Source organism: Pinus tabuliformis, chromosome 7, assembly GCF_031772625.1.
Source record: "Pinus tabuliformis cultivar Carrire ecotype Pingquan chromosome 7, CPIR1, whole genome shotgun sequence".
Lineage (NCBI taxonomy): Eukaryota > Viridiplantae > Streptophyta > Pinopsida > Pinales > Pinaceae > Pinus > Pinus tabuliformis.
The window spans coordinates 88,121,923-88,129,440 of NC_142293.1; the positions used below are offsets into that span (position 1 = coordinate 88,121,923).

A 7,518-nucleotide genomic window follows, 5' to 3' on the forward strand; every position below is an offset into this window, starting at 1 on the left:
CCCTTGCACTTTTCTTTTTCGCGCTGCTGAGCCTTTTTTTCTTTGCATTACATATGTGAATGAACACAAAACATTACATATACCAAAACCAAAGAAAACTTAACAATGCATTGACTTACCCATACCTCCATAAGTTAAGAAGAACAATAAAATTAAAAACCAACCATCCTACGAACCATATTAAATTTCATTAATAACTTTTACGGAGAAAAGAAGTGGCGGTCAAAATAACTTTACGCAATCTCCACTTCAGGCTTGTACACAACCATTGATTTAATCGAATGGATGTCATCAATTCCCCACAGGCTCCACCTGCACAAACTTTACGTTCCGGGGGATGGGCGGTTTTAAAAACGTACACTGGACGCATGGAAACAAGTCGGGGTGATCGGAGCCTGACAAATACCACTCAGCTTGAAAGGTGGTGCGGGGAAATCCATCATGGTTTTGCAAAACAGCGCTGCAATAAATGCATAGTTGGAATTATATTTCAACAATTATAATTAAATTAATGACGAGCGAAACTCTGCACTAAACTCAACTCCATTAAACTCAAATAGACTACGACACACAGATAATGGTGTTAAAAATCACTGATGGATAATATATACACATTGCGACCAAAAACCAAAAACGGGCATACGACATTCTACACATTATTACCTAGCGTGCGTTCTTATGAGTTTCTATACCATCGCCTTTGGCTAAACTCTTTTCGTCGATTGCTCAACCTATGAATCTCCTGGGTCGAATGATTTCCCGCTCTCCTTGTGGGTGTGGATTGATCCATACTTAGGCTAACGCTTCACAGATGGTGAGAAAAGGGTCGTTCTGAGGTTTGGCATAAGGAAGGTTAATGTAAGGTTAGGTGGAGGCCCTTGTTTAGCGTATGGATGCAGGGAGGGTCCCTGGAAAACCCTAATAATAACGCTCTAATGAGCTGGAAATGCACTTAGAACTTTCTCCAATTCATCTATGCCCAATTCTCTTGTCTGTGTTCTTTCTCCATTGGGATAGTGATAGGGCACCCTGTGTTAATTCCTAACTTTCCCCCTGTTAAAATTTTGATGTCTGATTCCAAAAATAGAGACTCTCTTTTAAAAAGTCTATACTTATATAATCCAAATAATTAATTAAACCAGAGAGTCGAGTCATAAAAGACGCAAATGTTTAACCATTGATATCAAATATGATGCATGACTTGTAATGATATTACAATATAAACGAGGAACCAAAAATTGCCTGCCAACAAAAAAAAGTTCAAGTTGAGAGAAAAATTGTTTGTTGTGAACATAAAAGTTGTATGGAGAGTAATATGAGGAGAATCTTTGTTTGAGATCTTGAATTTTGAACCCCAATATTGTATTTCTCTTGCGTAATTCATTCTAAGAATCATTCCAAATCACTTACAAAATAGAGCATAAGTGCTAGGAACATGGATGAAATTGCACTCTGTGAGACGTTGGATTATGATACAGAATGAATGAACAAATAAGTCAGCTAAGGATGCGGCAAACTTTCCTGATCTCTCCCTGCGACCGAGTCAACACGTCTATTGCGCCCATTTTCACCATCGCTCTCCCAAAATTCTTTCTCCAAATGGATGGATACTTGGAGTTTATTTTAACCATTCTCATTGTCGATGGATTGGACATCAACATTTGATCGGAGGGCAACACTCCACGCTTTGCTCGAAGACCCAAGTAATATTTCTCATCTAAACATGTGGGCGTCAGTGAATCCAAGGGAATGGAGGTGGGGTCAGAGTTTGAATTGGAATTTTATATCGGGCATTTGGCTTTGAGCGACGAAGCAAATGGAGGGTCCATACTGGGGTCCTGATGACCCGTTCCACTGAAATTGTAAAGCCTATCTGCACTGAACGAAGAGCAATGTGAAACCCTGATCGAGTGCGCCCCTATAAAATTATATAATTATAATTATTGTAAGATTAAAACATGAAAACGATGATGGGATGCCTGCATCCGTTCAATCAAATCACACAACCATACCATATGGATGCTTGTAATAACTACCTGAGAGAGTGACCATGTCTTCTTGTGACAAAGATTTTGCAGCGAAGCATTGTGTGAGCTGGTTTACATCGAATTGTGGAGGTGGTAAATTCCCTAGGATGTCTGATGCTCGAGAGATCCTTCCGTCTCTTCGCCTTGCTTCCACCTCCCAAATAGTCCTCCAGCTTGTGCCAATATTCATGGATATCATCAATACAATATAACGAGACCCAGTTGAATATTAACAATAACAATTTATTATTATTGAGTATTAGATTTTAATCACCCACCTGGTAGGCGCTATCTCTTCCAGCGAAGGCAACGATGTCTGCACATGAGACGACATTCAGACATATAGCTTCCAACATCGACTTTGCTTCATCAATTACTCTGAACTCACGAAGGCTCAGATTGTTTGCCGGTGAGTCTTTCTCTGCTTTATTTCGAGGCGTGGAATCAATAAGTATTGATCCATCGCATCCCTGTAAATTAGCTGATCTGATTACCCTATATTTATTTGACGAAATTGATATATATATATATATATATATATATATTTAGCTAATTATGCTGATCATTAAAATATACTCTCTCACAAAGCAGTCATGAAAATGCATCCTGATGAGAGAAGGTGCAACGTCGGGATTTGCTTTCACGGCTTTCGCCATAGCTGCACTTACAATTGCCTCCACCTCAGGGCACTTATGACGGTAGTAACCCACCTTTAATCCATTCGCGTTCGTTGCTATTATTACAGGAGGAGATGACACTGCGCCTAGTAATACAATTGCTACTACTAAATTAAGTAACCAACGATCATGATCAATTGATCAATAATCCATTAGGATTATTGTCCTTAATTAGCTTTAGCATGAGATAATTTATTGTCCTTTTAAAGAATCCCCAATTTATTTGCAAATGCAAGGAATATCCAGACAACCACTCGTTTCCTGAGACTAAGCTCAATCTTCTCATGTGGAATATATATATATATCGTTGGAAGCTGGGTGCCCTATATATGGCGTGGCGTACCTCGGTCAATATGCCATGCAACATATTTGACCAAAGTCTGAGGATGAGATGCCATATGAAGAGTTGAATCAATCTGGAACCCTTCAACTCAGATCATCTGAGACAAAAGGGTCGCTGATAATGATAAAAGGATGGAAATGGTCACAAGAAAATACCTTCCTGTAAGGTCCTCGGGTGCGAAGGCAAACCGGGCACGGGCACGCAGGCGTGCACTGCGAGTTGGGATGCACGACCTGGGCGTGCACACACGGACAAGCTGCGGTTGCGATGACGAGCTTGCGATGAAACATGTGACAATAATAGAAGTGCGATAGCATTTATATGGCAATTGGAGCGTGGAGCGATTTTTTTAAAGACCGACCACACTTGGAGAGAAGGTCGACCATAACAAGGGGCTCTTTGCGGTGAAGTGTGGGCGTTGGGTGGTCAGCTGGGCGAGCCACCACCCACACTTGCAATGGATATAAGTAAAGTGCATTTGAAGAGAATTTGGCATCATCACATTCGATCATACAATCTTCGCTACATGGAGTAGAGGTGCAGTCTTGTGCGCAAATTCAAGAAGGTGAAGGCGCAGATATACATGCACCCGTTCTTGGGAGGTCATGCACGAAGAAGCATTAAACTTAGTGTTGGGCGAACATGTGGGCGAATGTGGGCCCGGTGGTCGGGTGAGGCGTACACAGTGAATGTGTGGTGCCCGTTTTGTGCGACGACTTGGCGTGGGTGTCTTGGTGACTTGGGTGAGCGCCCGCCTACCATGCAAGTGTGCACGAAGGTGAGCGAAGGTTGGAACTGGAGGTCGTAGAGTTGGGCAGGCGGTACTACGCGTTGTTCACACGATTTGGGCGTTTGTCAAGGTTGGCAAGTAGGACTGCGTGTGGGCAGGTGTACACGGTTTGGGCGTTTGTGACCAAACGAAGAACGAACAGGCGAAAACGTGCGACGAGGTGAACGACGGGTTGGAGAGTCGTGCGATGACCATGCGAAGGTGCCAACGAGCTGGGCAACCGAGTTTGCCAAAGTTGTGAAAATTGACTAAGTGTAAATTTGGGGTTTCCCAAGATTTAGCTTGTACATTGTAAAAGTGATGATTATATAATATATTGATTCGGACAGACTCATACTGCAGGGAGTTGCCCCTCCCTTTATACTGTGCAATTGTCTTTGTTTATAATTGCTGTTGATAATGAATGAGTATGGATGTTGATTGGTATAAAGGTTAAACATAATAATACTTGGTTGCGAAACACAAACTAAGTAGGAGAAAGTGAATTAGGGGTAGTCCACAAACATAAGTATTGGTGAAAATAAAGTGTTCAGTGGTGCCGCACCTCACTATAAGCTGTTGAAAGACTACCGCAGGTGTAGGGGCGTGACAGATGGTATCAGAGCAGGCGGATTCAGGGTTGAAGAAGCTTGACAGTTGATGACAGTGGAAGCAGGTACTTGCAGGTGAAGGAAGCTAGTTTCACATACAAGTGGAACAAGGGCCGGTTCATGGTTGCAAGGATCTTGGTGAAGCTCATGAAATAGGTTTAGCAGAGGTGAAGCTTAGTGCTTGGGCCAAGCTGAACGACAAGGCATGGCAAGTTTGGAAGAATGCGAAGGGAAGCTCTTGCTGACCTTATACAGTTTGAAGAGGTTGAAAGAAGAGAATCCACGGATTTGAGAGGAACTTGAAGTCTTGGAAAAGAATGTTGAAGACGAACTTCTTCAACTTGGTTGGACAATGGAGCAAGATGAAGTTGCAGATTGTGCTATCAAGGAAGAGGAAGTGATGATAGTTGAAGATGTTGCAAATGTGACAACGATGGAGGATGAACTTGAGATCGATCACGTTGGACCGGGATCGCGCAGTTTGTGGACATGGATGAATGAGGATACTCATATGGAGGAACCTCATGATGATGTAAGTACTATTGATAATTGGGTTTCACTTGAGCATTTGGTAGGTGGACCGTATGTAAGGAAGGGCAAAGCCAGTTTGCCGATGCAGAGGAGCATCTTACCATGGATGTCTATGATGAGACCTTGTATGGAGAAGCAAGGATTGTCGATTGTTGCAGGACTTGTTAAGGTTTTTTGTGACTTTATGGTAGAAGTTGAAAAGGCCCATAACAAGGGAGGAACATGATGATCGTTGTGGAGGATTGGGTCATGTCTTAGCCACTTTGGCTAAGTGCCCAGCATGACTCATGGACAGATTGAAGGGCAGACACTTGAGGTATGATGATGCTTGGGTGGAATTCTCATGGCCGAGACCAAGAGATAGTCTTGGTGGAACCTTCAGTGGTGGAGATATGATGGAAGGGACTCGTGATGATGTTGATATGGCTGGGTGACCGAGTTCACTAAACCAAAGATAGCAGACTTGGATGAGATGACCGATTGTTGTGATGGGTCTACTTGGTTGGACTACATGGGCAACTTGAGTCATGGACATCAGGTTGAAGACATGGAGCACTTGTAGAGGTGTCATTTATGGGCATCCAATGAGGAGTGCCAAGGCAATGATGTTGTGCAGATAGATTTGTTGATGTGACATGGAGAGGTTGTGCACTCCTGTACAACAAGGCCATGGACTTGGATGGGAATGTGAGCAGACTATGGAGCATTCCTACTACATGGAGAGCTGAGGCATCTTGCAGAGACCTTTGGGGTGAGACTTGTATGCTTGCTGAGATGTTGGTTGGAGATGACTCATGAAGCTCATGATGACATGAGACTGTTGTGACTTTGGGGACTTCATACATGGTGGACTTAGAGGATCTGATGCATTGAGGAGCTGAGGTCAGAGACTTTGATGCAGGATGGGGTGCATACTTTCAAGTACATGTATGGGAATGGCTTGAAAGACTGACTTGATGTGTATGATCAATATGAGACACTTTGGAGTGATAGAGTTACAACGATGATGATGCCTTGGTGGCAACACTTGGGCATGGGTTGAGCCGAGACTCAACTACCTTTTGACATGCGAGCTGATTGATCTATGATCATGGGCAGCACATGGATAGATGAGACAGGTGTATACTTGTTCCTATGGCTGACTTGAGGGATGACACATTGCAGATATGATGGAGGTTACTTCATGGACCTAGATGTGACACATCGAGAGCCGGTTTGATGAGATGGTCTCTTCATATGGAGGAGATACACACATATCGATGATGTTGGGATAGATGTGGCTGATTTCATGTAGCACATTGACACCAAACATCATGGACAACATGTTGCAGACGAGATGAGGACTACTTCATGGACCTGAGCATGGCTTATACTTGTATGGAGATGGATTCTTGATCGAGTTGAGGATGTGGCAGGATGTTTTGAGAAACAACTGATGGTGGCATGAGGATGTGCACTCTCATGGTTTGGGCGTGACGGTTGGATTAGCTACCCAACTAGTTCAGACATGGAGGTTATAACATATACAGAGATGTGTTAGCATCATGTTGGAGTACTATGGCAGCAGTTCACATGATGACACATGATGAGGTCGACACGAGATGTTGCAGTGGGCATGTAGCTTGGATGGAGGGACCAGCCTTCTATGGAGGAGAGCAGCATGTAGAGATTGTGACAGGGTGGTCGATGATCATGGATTGAGATGATCTCTGATATATGACATACCAATGAGGTGTATACCTTGGTATGGTGAGCTTGGTGACAGGTGGTTGCTGAGGCGAGACATGGTGGAAATGGAGTTCTACATATGTTGCAGGGATGTTTGCAGTATGTAGAGGAGTTGACATTATGGATATTGATCATCTTGGTGGATGGCTACTAGGATGGTATGTTGTCGAGGATGACAACGATTTCAGGTGGAGGAGGATGTAAGGTCCTCGGGTGCGCGGGCGAACCGGGCACGGGCGCGTGGGCGTGCACGACGAGTTGGGCTACATGACCCGGGCGTGCGCACACAGACAAGCTGCGGTTGCGACGACGAGATTGCGACGAAACATGCGACAATAATAGAAGTGCGATAGCATTTATATGGCGATTGGAGCGTGGAGCGATTTGTTTAAAGACCGACCACACTTGGAGCGAAGGCCGACCATAACAAGGGGCTCTTTGCAGTGAAGTGTGGGCGTTGGGTGGTCGGCTGGGCGAGCCACCACCCACACTTGCGATGGATATAAGTAAAGTGCATTTGAAGAGCATTTGGCATCATCACATTCGATCACTTCCCATCTTCGCTACATGGAGTAGAGGCGCAGTCTTGTGCGCAGATTCAAGAAGGTGAAGGCGCAGATATACATGCGCCCGTTCTTGGGCGGTCGTGCACGAAGAAGCGTTGAAATTAGTGTTGGGTGAAGGTGTGGGCGAAGGTGTGCCCTGTGGTCGGGTGAGGCGTGCACGGTGAACGTGTGGCCCCTGTTTTGTGCGACGACTTGGCGTGGGTGTCTTGGCAACTCAGGTGAGCGCCCACCCACCGTGCAAGTGTGCGCGAAGGTGAACGAAGGTT

At 44.4% G+C, this 7,518-nt stretch overlaps 1 pseudogene; it reads right to left on the reverse strand.

The window, feature by feature from the left end:
* Positions 1-1,496: 1,496 nt before the first annotated feature.
* Positions 1,497-3,102, reverse strand: LOC149245386 (peroxidase 5-like; annotated as a pseudogene).
* Between the last annotated feature and the right edge of the window lie 4,416 nt (positions 3,103-7,518).